At 57.0% G+C, this 13,717-nt stretch overlaps 1 protein-coding gene across 9 annotated transcripts in view; it reads left to right on the top strand.

The window, feature by feature from the left end:
- Nucleotides 1-1,999: 1,999 nt before the first annotated feature.
- Nucleotides 2,000-13,717, top strand: part of ZNF185 (zinc finger protein 185 with LIM domain) — a 75,554-nt gene continuing 63,836 nt past the window's right edge. For all 9 annotated transcript variants that reach the window (XM_063703277.1, XM_055375619.2, XM_055375617.2 and 6 more), the window contains exon 1: nt 2,000-2,175. The gene's annotated coding sequence lies outside the window, so the exon portion shown is untranslated. The remainder of the gene's footprint in view (nt 2,176-13,717) is intronic.

A 13,717-nucleotide genomic window follows, 5' to 3' on the forward strand; every position in this document is an offset into this window, starting at 1 on the left:
CCCCACCCCTGACTCAGGGCTCTTGAACAAGTTTGCCTTTTCCCTCTTCCTTGCCCTACATCTCAACCATCATGATGTATTCTACCTTCTACGCTTTCAAACTAGGGGTTCTTGAAGAGGACTGGGACCCAGACAAAGAGTATGACACAGCCTAAGTCATACAGTAAACATGTTTAGGCGGTAAGATGCCAAGCCAAATCCATGGCCACCAGTAGCCACAGTGGAGGAGGGGAGGTGTTAGTTGCTGGTCACCAGACAGGGGCATACAATATTGGAAGCAGAAAAATGCTTGTTGGCAAGAGACGGACATGAACAGAAGTGACTTTATATACAACCCCCTGAGCACACACAGGGTCGCCTTCTCCCTATCTCATGAACCCCAAGAAGAAAAGGATGAGGACAGCTTCCACAGCCTCACTCACCCATCCATCACTTCCTTCTGCAAATTCTTCGGATGCCCTGTGCTTGTCTCCGTGACCCAGTGATGAATCAGAAGGGGCTCTGCCCTCCCAGAGCTCAGGATCTAGAACAATAGAGGGTGACAGCCACTATGCTGGATTGATGTCATCTGAGGGAACTAAGGGGTGCACAGAAGGAAGTGATCAGCTTGACTGGGTGGCAGGCAGGGGAGGCTTTCCGGACACTGGGTGGAGGCTTGAAGAATGACTAAGAGCTCACTAGCCCGACGGGGATGAAGAGCATTTTAGGGAGTCTGAGGAGCAGGAGCAAACAACCCAAGGTGAGCGCCATGTGATGTATTCAGAAGACAATGGAAAACGGCCAGTGTGGCTGTAATGTATTGAACAAAGGGAAGAGTGGCTGGACCTGCAGGGATAGGTCGTCTCAAGGAGTCTGGCTTTTACCCTGAGAGCAATGGGAAGCCATGGAGGAGTTGCAAGCAGGAGAGCACCTGATCATATTGACACACGTGAACTTTTAACCTGACCTCCGTGTAGAGACTGAGGGGAAGGAAGGCAAGACCAGAGGCAGGGGGACACCAGCAAGGAGGCTGGTCTTCGGGGCCAGGTCTGGACTAGGGTGGTGGCAGCAGGCACAGGGAGAAGTGGGTGGACTGGAGGGCCATGGAAACACCACATTGGCAGGCCTTGATGAAGGAGAAGCAGCTGGTCCATTCTTCTGAGCCTACCATCCTGGTAGGCCAAATCCTGGCCAAGTCCATGCCATTTCTTGGGCTGGCTTAATTGTCTCCCTATTTGGGAGGCCGTGGGGTGAGGGGTCTTTCCTCCATGCTCTCTCCATCCTTAGCCCCAGCCCAGGGCCTTGCACACAATAAGCACTCGGTGAGCACCAACGCGTGACACAGGTACATCAAACCGCATTGGCTCTGGGAGTCTGGCTGTATCTCGTCGCCCAGCCTGGGAGATAGCCCCGTTTGCTGTGCCTTGTGAGCCCCGGGTCCGTCTCAGGATGGCCTTCCACGATGAGCGGCTCCCTCACTCTTCTCCTCCTTTCCTGCCTGCAGGACTTCCTGGATGATCTCAGCCGCCAGCCCCCCGCCCCCCTCCCCGCCCCTGTCTGGGATCTCCATCTGTAAAATGGATCTAGGAACCGTAGTTCTCGACTGAATTAACCCGACAGCATCTGTGGAAGTCGTTGGCCCTGTGCCGGGGCCAGATCGAGCAACTAGGAGCGGGGGCCCTTCACGTGGCGGAGGCCCTTCACGTGGCGGAGGCTTCCCGGCCTGGGGTCCACGGGCCCGGAGGAATTTGCCTGGAAGTTTTCCATCACGGCAGAGCCTTCTGGAGCTCGCCCCGTGCTCGGCAAGTGGAGCCCCAGACTTGATTTCTCCAGCAGCCCCGCGGGGCGGGGCCGAGAAGGGGCGGGCGGGCGGAGGACGCTGGCGGGAGAATGTGCGGAATGTGCCAGGCGCCTCTACCTACCCCAGGAGGGGCAGAGGAAGGGGCCGGCCGAGGGGAGGGGCGAGGGGCGAGGCTCCGGGCGGCCGGAGAAAACCTGTTTGTTCTCCTGCGGGCGGAGCCCAGTCCGCGCCTCCTCGCCTCCCTGCCCGCTCCCCGCTGTGCACCGCGCCCCGCGCCCCGCGCCCCGCGCCTGCCTCCCCGGCCCGGCCCGGCCGGGCGCTGTCCACCCGAGGGAGCCCGCGCCCTGCGACTGCCCGACCCTCCACCCGCCCCACGAGCCGGGCACCGGTGCCAGGTAGGGCTGTCGAGTCGCCATTGGACGCGGCCCTGCGGGGAGGCAGTGGGGGGCACCCAGTCCGTGCCCAGCTGGGGGCAAGTCAGGGCCTCAGTTTCCCCATCCATAACCCTTACCAGCTCCAAGCATCTCTCTTCGGGTTCCCCCCGGGAGTCAGTGGATTTCTGGTTTTCGCTGTGAGTGAAAAGACTGACAGGCAGAGGAGGCCAGCGTCCCCTACTGAGGCAAGTGTCCCCCTTGCCAGCCTGATCCCTCTGTCTTGCCCTTTAGGAAAGACACGGTTTAATTGTTAGTAAACGGCGAGGGGCCAGGATGCTCTGAGAGTTGACTGCAGGCCTTTAAGAATCAGGGAATCTCATATCCCTCCGTCCCCCTGTGCCCATTTTATAGATGAGGAAACTGAGACCCAGAGGCTGGCTCACCCAGAGGATCCCCTCAGTCGCCCTGGGGCCTGTGAGGTGCATGTGCTGGGTACAGGGCAATCTTGGGGAGGGCCATGAGGATGGTGGCTGCTCACACTCAGACAGAAGGCGCCGAATCAGGTGTCACTGGGTGTTATCGACAGGATCGGCACTGCACCAGCTCTGTGGCTGGATTGTTTTGATGGGGGCAGAGGGAGCCAAGAGTCTGTCCTCTTTGGAAAGGCAGAGGGATACCTTGCCTTACAAAAAGGCCGAAAGCTCGGGTGCTCCTGCCTGATCTGCCACTTCTGAGCTGGGGACATCTGGGTACTCTGTCGGTTTAAGGGGGTGACACGTCAAGCTGCCTCCCACCCAGGGCTGCTGGGGACTCAGATAAGGTAGGTGGTGGGTGTGTCCCGGCTTTGGGACATCTGATGCATGGTAGGAGTTGTGTTCTTGCTGAGCCGTCGGCACGAAGCCTTGGCATCATGGAAGGCCCCAAAGCTGTGAGCCCCGAGAGAGGACCTCTCACACCCCGTCCAGCAGTGCTTGAGGCTTCAGTACCTGGACTAAGTCCTGCCTTGGTCTCATGGCCCTTCAGACTTCTGGCTGTCGTACCTGGCTGGGGGCGGGAGGCAGGGGTGCACAGGTTGATAGGCCTGAACAGAGCTGCAGAGGTCCTGCCTTCCCAGGGCCTCCGCTCCTCATCTGAAAAACAACGGGCAGCTCAGAGGCCAGCAAGTGTCCAAGACACAGATGCACAGATGAGGGGCCAGCTTTCTGGCAGGCCTTGGTGCCTCCGCTGTTCCCCTCATCACTCCCAGGCCACTTCAGGATGGGAAGGAACAGATCCCTCTCACCTGCCCCTCTTTCCAGCAATTCCCAGCCCCTGGCTGGATGCTGTGCATTCAGCCCTGTGGAGTTGATGGAAGGCACTCAGTGCAGGGCCAGACACGCAGCAGGTGATCAAGATCTGTTCATTTCCATCCTCTGGACACTCATGACTCAAGCAACAGAGGTGGCCCAGGACCACTTAGGATGTTGCAGCTCCGAGTAGCATGAAAACATTAGGCGTTCCTCAGTCCTGGAGCAGCGAGGCACCCCTGGCTGGGAAGATCAGGGAAGGCTTCCTGGAGGAGAAGGGCTTGGAAGCAGGAGGAGGAGCTCGGCAGCCACCAGGTCAAGGCCCGCACGTCCTTTGGAGCTGCTGGAGTCTAACCTCCCCGTTACTCCTGAAAGATCATAAACCACTTCTTGCTGAGCTCCTGCATATGGGGGCCCACAGAGAAATCAGCTCCATGTCTTGCCCTGAGGAGTGACAGAGAGGCCATCTGTCAGTAAGAAGTTGCCATCTGAATCTAAATGGCAGCAGTGCTTGTCCACCTCACTTCCTGCTCAGCTCGAGTCCAGACTCCAGAAAAAGCCTTTCCCACGTGAGGCCAGTGATGCCAGGGGCAGCCAGCGCCTCAGCTCAGCCTCCCTTAGCCTGACTTGTGCTCCTTGTCTTCCTGTCCAGTGTCCCCAAGGCCTCCTGAGATCTGGCAGGGCAGGGACTCTGGGTCCCTAGCACTGGGCCCAGGACCTGGCCATGATAGGCATCGGCACTTGTTCCCTGAACTGTCTTCAGTTGCATGCCAAGCAAACTCCCCCAATTCTGGCTCGGTGCATTCTGGAAGCCAGAAGCCTGCCTTCCTCCTTCCCTACTCAAGCTTCCACAGGTGACTGCCCCCTTTGGTGTGGGTTTTGCTTCAAGCCACAACTCATAAGGTGCCAGGTCACATGTAACACAAGCTTTCCTTCTGTTGCTGAGCCCTGAGGCTGCCCCCACTGCCAGTCCCTGGCAGCATGGGACAGGACCAGTGCCAGAGAGGAGAGCTGCTTTCCAGTGCTCTGGAGCCCTGAGCGGCAACCCCTTGCAGTCCGGGCCTTTGGGCTCTCATGTTTAGGGTCAGTCCAGGGACTTTGCATTCGTTACCACTGTGCCCATAGTGAACCGGCTGATGCCAAGACAAGGGCAGTGCCATCAGGGGACCAGTCCCTGAGAGATGCTCAGGAGAGGTTGCCATCATTGCTTCCAAAGACCAGGAAGAGGAGGAGGGGTTGAACTGTCCCACACCTGGTCAGGTGTGTGGCAGGTGAGGGTGGCACCTTCATAGCCTAGTGGTTAAGAGAATGGCTCAGAGGTCAGACTGGGTTCAAACCCCAGCTCAGCCACCATCCAGTTGTGCAAAGTTCGGCCCTTCATGCAACCCCTTGAGGCCTCTGTTTTCTCACCAGTACTGAAGGGTGGCTAAAGCCAGGAGCACCTGCTGCACTGGGTGCCTGCAAGTGCTGGGTTCCTGGCACAGAGGTGCTCTGTCACGGAAGGTAGCTGAGCCAGGACTATGGTGCCCTCCTTCAGGGCTGTGGTGGCAAGGAGTGAAGTGGGACTAGGTGGAGAGAGAGATGCTGACTGGGATGTGGGCCCCTACCTGAGGAAAACAGTTTAGAAATTACTGCTGATGATGCAAACAGTATCTACCCACATTTAAAGTGACTCACTAAAGAACACTTAATTCTTAGGGTGATTTCTCATGCCTACTAAAGTCTGACTCGCTTTCTTTTTTGTTTTCACTTTTTTTTTTTTTTTGTTAGAGCTGGGGTCTCGCCTTGTCACCCAGGCTGGTGTATAGTGGCTAGTCACAGGCATGATCATAGCACACCGCAGCCTCCAACTCCTGGGCTCAAGCGATCCTTGTGCCTCAGCCTCCCGAGTAGCTGGCACTACAGGCGAGTGCCACCATGCCAGCACTGTTGTTAGTTTTTATCTTTAATTTTTTTTTTTACCTTGAATTGATTTAAAACTCATAGAAAAGTTGTAAGAATCGTTCAGAGAACTCCTGAAGCCTTATCTGAATTCCCACTATTAACATTTTGCCACATTTCTCATTAGCTTTCTTCACTTGTAGCCTTTGGATGGGTCAGAGGGTGGGCAGGGCTGTTGTCAGTTCATTTTTCCAAAGGGAAACTGAGGCACAGAGAGGGACTTGCTCAAGTGCCATTGATTAGAAACTGAGCCAGATTAACTTCTCTCAGGGTCACATATTGATGCATTTGGCAGGTGTTTTCTTGATCACTTTCTGTGTTGGGCGCTGGGGCACAGAAATGACTGAGAACTGACAGCAAAGTGGGAGGGACAGGTCTGAGTGGAGAAGAGACTGGAAAAGGAAAAGACAAGAGGCCCCGTGGGTATCACTCTCAATGTCAGAGGTGGAATGCAGGAAGGAATCTGCAGCTTAAGCGTGTGTCCCAGGGAATTTGACTGCCGAAGGGTCCCAGAGGCCACTTTCAGAAACACGGTCTAGGCTTTTCCTGTTGGGAGTGTGCTCATTTCTCATCTCACAAGGGAGCTAGGAACTGGGAGGGTGCCTGCCTGGAGCAGGGAGGTGGGTCCAGGCCAGCCAAGAGAGCAATTCCTCACCCACTCATTAACGCCCGCTGAGCCATCCCTCTTCCCGCAGAGCTGCCCTTGGGGCTGCTGCTGCTGAGATGGCGGCAGAGCTCTGAAGCCACGCCCTGGGTCAGAGAGGAGACATAGCCTCTGGGGCCAGTGGGCAAGCCCTAGGCTGCTGGTGGTTGCTGGCGGTGGTCCCTGGCCTTGGCCCCATCTGTAGGCCCAGCTCGGGCACCCAGTCCGGGCCCCTTGGTCTAGTCCCTGTGATCTTTGGCTCAGCACGCCACTTTCTGATGACTAGGTCAGTTTCCCAGAGAGCTTGATGTGGCAAAGAGTTGCTATGGAGAGAGCAAGCACAAGGATTTTAATCACAAGAACCGGCATCCCTGGTGAAAATGCTTACATCAGGCAGTGCCTGCTTTAAACTGAAATAAAAATAAAAATAAAAATAAAACCCAAAACCCCAAACCAGGACTTGCTTCACCACTTGTGCCAGCGATCCCTTACTCATGCTTTCATTCCTTTGGGCCTGAGCCTAGGCACCTCCTTGGGAAATGCAGTGCTCTGGCAAACATTCCGCTAGGCCGATCCCCCCAGCACCCAGCCTGGCGGTTAGCGCTCTGAAAATGCTTGTTGCATACATGGCAATGTGATCCTGGGCAAGTGCTTTCTTCTCTCTGGACTTCCTTATACTTATCCAAAAATAGGGGCAGTGTTAGAGGTAAGGGTGGGGTTAAGGGGACTCTGGGTCTAGAGTGGGCAGAAAGGTGAGAAAGAGGGTTGTGGGAGTGGAGAAGGAGGATAGGGAGTCAGAGCTTTGGGGGAAGTGGGGAGGCAGCGGGCTCTTTCTGTTCCTTTTGCTCCTAACTAGTGATCACCTGCATCTAGGACAGAAGGAATTAGCTTTGGCTGATGTTAGTCAAGGGCAAGAAGGAGTGACTTCCTGTCACTGGCCCGCTCTGGCAGAGACTGAATGGATGGCAGCAATGGTGTGTGTGTAGGTGGGGGTGTTCCTAGGGGAGAGCAAAAGAGGGTAAAAGAAAGTGGCCGAGTGCGGTGGCTCACGCCTGTAATCCCAGCACTTTGGGAGGCTGAGGCGGGTGGATCACTTGAGGTCAGGAGTTTGAGACCAGCCTGGCCAACATGGTGAAACCCCGTCTCTATCAAAAATACAAAAATTAGCCAGGTGTGGTGGCAGGCGTCTGTAATCCCGGCCACTAGGGAGGCTGAGGCAGGAGAATTGCTTGAACCTGGGAGGTGGAGGTTGCAGTGAGCCAAGACTATGCCACTGCACTCCAGCCTGGGTGACAGAGCGAGACTCGTCTCAAAAAAAAAAAAAAAAAAAAAAAGAAAGAAAAAAAGAAAGAAAGAAAGTAGGGGGAGAGGGAGAGGTGCTGTGGAGATTGAAGTGTGGGCTCCATGACCTCTGAGCCTCCTCTGATCCCACTGGCTGCCTTGTCTGCAAATGGGACTAGCATCTCTGCATGACTGGGATTGGCTGAATACCACATTGGTTCCCTGGCTGCAGAGACAACTGCAGGATGAGGGGTACAGAAGCAGCCAGGGCCCTACAAGAGGGTCCCTGCCCAGCCCTCTGTTCTCCGGCAGAGACATCTCCAAGGGCCCTTGAAGCCAAGCCAGCCCTGAAATGGCCCAGTTCCCTGAACGGTCGCTTGTATCTGGCTCTCTGAGAATGAGAAAATGGGCGCATGAAAGACAGGAGGAATCCCGAGGCCCCAAGGAGCGGTGGGTGGCCCAGCTGCCTTCTCCCCTCCTCCTCACCCCCAGCGCCCCACCACCTTGGGAAGGAGCTGGCCTGCCTTAAAAGTCTGGCTCTCTGAGAATGAGAAAATGGGCGCATGAAAGACAGGAGGAATCCCGAGGCCCCAAGGAGCGGTGGGTGGCCCAGCTGCCTTCTCCCCTCCTCCTCACCCCCAGCGCCCCACCACCTTGGGAAGGAGCTGGCCTGCCTTAAAAGTCTGCCTCCCAGGGCCCCTCCAGTGCAGACGCCGAGAAGTCTAGATGCTGGGGTGTTAGGGGTGGGATGGGGAGAGGTGAAATTCCAGACTTTCATGCAGAAGTCATTTACCTGTAAAGCACATTTACAAATACCACCCCCCCCATGCGTTCTTTTTCCATATTATATTTTCCCCTCTGCAACTCAAGTCTTTTTCAGCTCTTTTTTTTCCACTTGCTGCGCCTTTTTCCTGCCACCCTGTTGGCCTCCAGGCGAGAGCCCCTGGGACTGGAGCATCCCAGGCAGGTCGTGCACTCTGGCTCTGGCAAGAGGGGCCCAGCCTAGGCCTCCTGGGAGCTGCACGCTGAGCAGCAGACTAGGAGGCTCAGACGGGATCCAGCTGCTCAGCCCTGCCCACGGTCCCTAAATCACCTTTGAAGTGCCCCATCCCCCTGGATCTCAGCAACTCCTGGAACAGCAGCTACAGCCGCTGCAGCGGTGCCTGTGGCGGTGCCTGCTCCATCCCCTTCCCAGAGGAAAGCAACCTGTCTGCTGACTGTTGCCTTGCCAGCTGCTGAGACTCCAGTGCAGGAGACTGGGAATCAGAATGTCCTGATTCACCAGACCTGGCCACAGGAGGCTGCTTCATCAAATGGAACGTTTCATCATTCCAACCCTTTTGGTCCAGAAAATCAGCACCCGCACCGGCTTAAATCAGCCTGGGTCCAAACTGAGTCAGCCAAGTGCGTGCCTTGAGAAAGGACGGGGTGAGGGCATCTGAGCGGGGGTGGAGGTCGTGCTTCCTGACTTTATAATTCCTCAGCCCCCTCACACTCCTTGCCATGACTGGCACTTGGAGCGTGCAGACTTGTCCTTGCACTTCCCATGGCAGCCTCCAGGGGGAGTCTGTGCCACAGCCAAGGCTCTCCCCACTGCGCTAGGCTTTTGACCTTAGCCCCCTCCCCGGGAAGTATCACTGCTTGGGGTCCTGTGGCTTTGGTGATGACGGGAGGGGCTGCACTGAAGCCTACACCTTCCTCACACGACCAGGTGCAGGGGCCAGGGAGCATTTTGAGAATGGGGCTTCCTTAAGCCCATTCCCCCTCCCATGGGCACAGAGCATTCTCTTTTACCTCAAAGTTTAGAAGTGAAGGTCAGAGAGGGTGAGTGACGCGTCCAGTGACTAAAACCCAGGTCCTTGGACTTCTCGTCAGTACTCCTTCCTTTGCTCCAGAGTTGGAAGAGCCAGCATGGATGTGTGGCTTTGTGGCCTTGACCAAGCCCTCCACATCTCTGACGGCACCACTGTGCCCGTCTCATGACATGACAGATGATAAGGCATGGCTGGCTCTGCGCCGGGGCCTTCTGAACATGTCGTGCCCCTACTACCCTCTCAGCATCTGTTTCTGCTGCCCCATCTGGCTCAGGGCTGCAGTCTGGCCGCAGAGAGGGAAGCTCTCTAAGGAAGGAGAATGGGCTGGGAGAAGCCACCTGCTGCCCCTTGTTTAGCAGGCTGCATTCTCTAGCAAGCCAGCTCTGACTATCTCAGTGTCGCCCTTCTCCTGGTCACCCAGACCGCCCTGTTCCTGGGGCAGCTCATGACACTGCGAGGGGTTTGTGAAGGGTCTTTCATGGGAGGGCCCTTACTCAGAGCTCACAGGCATTTGCTTGAAAGACAGCAAAAGAGGACCTAAGACATGGGGACTTTTCTTTGAGTCATTTTCCTGACACTAGGTCCACTGGAGGCTCTTTGCCCAAATGGAACATTTACAGTGAGAAATGGACAGGAGCCTCGACACCCCCACCCTATGCAGAATTCGACCTCCACCCCTATTTTACCAAGGCAAGTCCTCCAGCAAATGAAGCTGTCAGACAGGCTTGCGGGGGGCGGGGTCACAGCCTGGGAGGGAACTGCCTCCCTCTCACCCCTTGATGCTGGTGCTGGTGGTCCCCAGGTTGAGTTGGACCAGAATGGAGGGGTGGAGGGACTCCCCTCCCCTCCAGGGACTCCCCTCCAGAGTCCCTCCCCTGGAGGGACTCCCCTCCAGGGGAGCTACCTGGGCTGGCTGGGCTCTGGGGCTTGGGCAGCCTGGAGCCTTGGGTTTGTAAAGCCCAACTCTGGCTCTTGTAGGAGGACTGGGGGGAAAGGTGTAGCAGCTGGGGTCACCCTTGCACATGTGTTTTTCCATGGTTTGGTCATTGCCACCCTTATCGAGTGGTAGGGAACCAAGACACCATGAGGGGAGAAAGGATTTGCCCAGGGCGGCAAAGCTGGGATGAGTCTCCTTCCCAGAGACCAGCCATCTTCTCTGAGGGTTCCAGCAGGGATGAGCCCCGGCAGGTATCTAAGCTGAGGGATCAGCACTGCCTGGGTCCACCCATCTCTAGGAGCAAGTTCTTGGGAGACAAGGGACTTATCCCTTCACCATTTACCTCATGACCAGATGGGAGTACTTATGTTTCTGCAGGAGTGATGGGGGCAGGCCTAAGTGCTGGTCCCCAGCTATATTCTGGGCCTCTGCCTCCATTAAAGCTCCTTGTCCCAGAGCCACATGAAAGTGCTTGCAGACAGAGCTTTCCTGAAACATAGCCAGAGGTTTCCTAAAACATAGCAATCAGCCTCTGCAGTGGGCAGCCCAAGTCTTGATGGCTTCATCCACTTGTACTTGACAGATCCATATTTGGTCCCTGTACTTGACTGCAGGGGCAGCACTCTGGGCTGTGTCCCCCTTCTTGCCCTGTCCAGCTGTTTCTTTATGCTGACTCCTGACCCACCCCAAAGGGGTCCACACAGATCTGAGCTGTGAGTGATCCCTGTGAGCCTAGCTGAGGTTGGCACACGTGGGGTGGCAGAGCTGGGTGTCTGCTCAGCTCCTGGATGCAAAGCATCCCAATTCACCTTTGGGAAAGAAGCCCTTCTGCTTGCACCTCTGCCTGTGGCACACCCACTCCTGCTTGTGCATGGCGCCCAGTGCCCAGCACACATGCACTGAGACAAGCCCTGACACCCGTGCGCCCTGGCTGCATCTCATCCATGAGCAGCGATATTCAGTGCTCTGGGAAGGCAAGGCTGAAGGCGTTTTGCTCCCTTGCCCTCCAAGTTTGCTTAGGAGGCCCTGCCTAGCGTCCTACTTCCCTCCTGCACAGTTTGGGAGCCATCCTAATCCCCTGCGAGCCAGCTTCTCTGGGAGGTGCCGCCCTCGGGGAGTCAGGAAGCGGGGAAGTTCTACAAAACTTTCTCTGAGTTAGTCCTCTCATCTTGGAGGCTGAGCACGTCCTGTGGTGTGAGAGGGAGTCTTTTCTCCTGCCGCTCCCGTCTGTGTCCATCTCCTCACGCTCCAGCACCTGCGTCATTGCCTGCTGCCGCCCCCGCTCCTCCAGCGCACGGGAATCTGCATGCATCAGCCCCCTGCGTCAGCTCCCCTCTCACTCCACTCGCTGATGACACGAGGCTTGCTGTGGTCGGGATAACAGGCTCTGTTCAGCCACCTCATTGGCTCCTCGCTCCTATCTATCCAATCAGGGCCAGGGGCCCCTTCCTTCGAGGTTGCTGGGCAACCTTCAGAGGCCACAGTGGCAGGGAGAAAGGTAGAGCAGGAACATGCCCATGGGCATTTGGAGGCCATCTGAATTCAGGGAAGGCCTGTCCCCATCTCCCCCACCCAGCCCTGCCAGGGACACTTCCTCAGATTGCCATCTCTCAGCCCACTTGGCCAGAGACAGGAAGAGGGAGAAAGAAGTGGATGAAGGGCGGGCCGGGGCATCTGCCTGGTGTCTGAGGTGGCCTGGCCTGTGCAAGAGGAGTTGGACTTGGCCCTGAACTGCCCTGGGACAGGCTGGTGTTGCCTGAGTATGGGGCTTTGCTCAGAGTCAGCACAGAGAGGGGTACTGTGGAGTGTGGCCACATCTTGTGGGGCTCCGGGGGTGCACCACGAGGGACAGTTCATGCAGAGGGTGTCAGAAAAGCCAACCATTCCTTTGGTGGCCCAGGCCAGGTCCTAAGCAGGATGATATGGAGATTTCCAAAAAACCAGAAGTCTTCTCCAAATCAAGGTAGAAATGAGGGCCATGGTACTGAAAAGGCCTAGAGTGGCTGTCCTGACAAGAAATGTGCCCACACAGGCCATCAAGACACCCGTGTCATGGCATGAGAGATCCAGAGAGGCACATGTTCTAGCTTGGTGTATCCTGTCAGGAAGAGACCCAGTGAGCAGGCCCACAGATGCCACCTTACAGATGAGGAGACCTAGACTCGGAGAGTGGGATGTCACAGCCACGTGAGGCCACTTAGGGAAGAGGAGCAGAGATGTAAGCACAGGCCACAGCCCATGGGGACAGTGTTTGCTTTTGGGCTGTGTGGCCTCTCTGGGTGTCAGGGCTAATGGACTTTGAAAGAAGCCTGAGTTCGCACAGGAAGAGGAAGACTGGAAGACTTGGGCAGGTAGCAAGCCCCTGGCGCCACTTTCAAAGGTGGCTAAGGAAGGAACATTTGCTCTCCATCTTCTTGGCAGGGTAAATGGGAAGGTGCAGGGAACCCCAGTTACAGCAGTTTCTTTTTCTTCAGGAACTTTTTCTGAGTCTTTCTCAGGCACAAGCCCAGAGGCACGAGAGAGCTTGACATACTGGACTCAGATGGGGAGTGAGAGTGTAGGGCTGCGGGAGTGGGTGGCCTGCTCCGTGGGGTCCTGGAGTCACATGTGGCAGGCCTCTGTGGCTGCATCAGGCCGAGCAGCACAGGCAGGCACGGTGCGGCTGGGTGAGTCTGAAGTGTCTCCTCCCTCCAGCGGGTGAGCATTGCTGCTGGGGCCCAGCGGTTTGGAGGAAGCCATAGAGGCGACTGGCAGTGGGTGTGCCCCAGGAGCACTCGAGGCCGTCGTGCATGGGCTTACCTAGGCCACTGCGTGGCTGGGACTCAGAGCCCTGGGAGTGTGGCCAGGGCCAGACACGGGCCCACTCCTGGCTGACTCTGCTGAAGGGGAAGCAGGAGCATTGGCACAGCTCTTGTGCGTGGGCTGCACACGGTACTGCTGGCCTTCTGAGACCTGATCCCAGGAGTGTGCATGCAGGGTGCCCACCTGACACAGGGGTGGTGCCCCAGCAAGGGAAGCCAGTGTTGTTATTGCTTCCCAGAGGACGGCATGGTTCTCATCGCAGAGCGGAGCCCAGGCCACCGTCCCAGTGGCCGGCTCTTCTGGCCGCTTTGCTGGGACCTGGGTGCAGCCCTGGGGAGGGCGGGAGTCCTGCACACAGGCTCTGGAGGCTTCACTGGCTTCCCAAATGGGGTTCACATCCGCTAATGACTGTCCCAGGAGAGCAGAGAGCTGAGGGTGGCCCTGGGGCAGCAGCCATGGTGGCCAGAGGGTTTATCTGCCAGGCCTCTGTGGTGGGTGCTCTCTCCCTGGGTAGACTGGGCCTTTCCCCCCGCCCCCTGCTGCCACCCATATGAAAGCAGACATAGGCATCCCATGTCCACACCTGAGCCATAACCAGTCCCTGTACCAGGCTCTTCAGACATTCTGGACGTGAGCCTCATGAGCAGGGAGTTGTCCTTGCCCCCTGGAGTACTTTGCTCTCTGTGGAGGTCCCTCTGGCTGACTTGCCATGGGCTGGGGAGCCAGGGCGGGATTGCGTGGGGTGGGAAAGGAGCCATCAGTGGGCCTCATGTGCCCTCCTGTCCCGTCGTCTCTTCCCTGGGTCCCGTACATGTGTGAACGGAGAAGCCGGCCTCCTGCTTCCAGGGGTGCCACCGCC

The sequence above is a fragment of the Gorilla gorilla genome, chromosome X (assembly GCF_029281585.2).
Source record: "Gorilla gorilla gorilla isolate KB3781 chromosome X, NHGRI_mGorGor1-v2.1_pri, whole genome shotgun sequence".
Classification (NCBI taxonomy): Eukaryota; Metazoa; Chordata; class Mammalia; order Primates; family Hominidae; genus Gorilla; species Gorilla gorilla.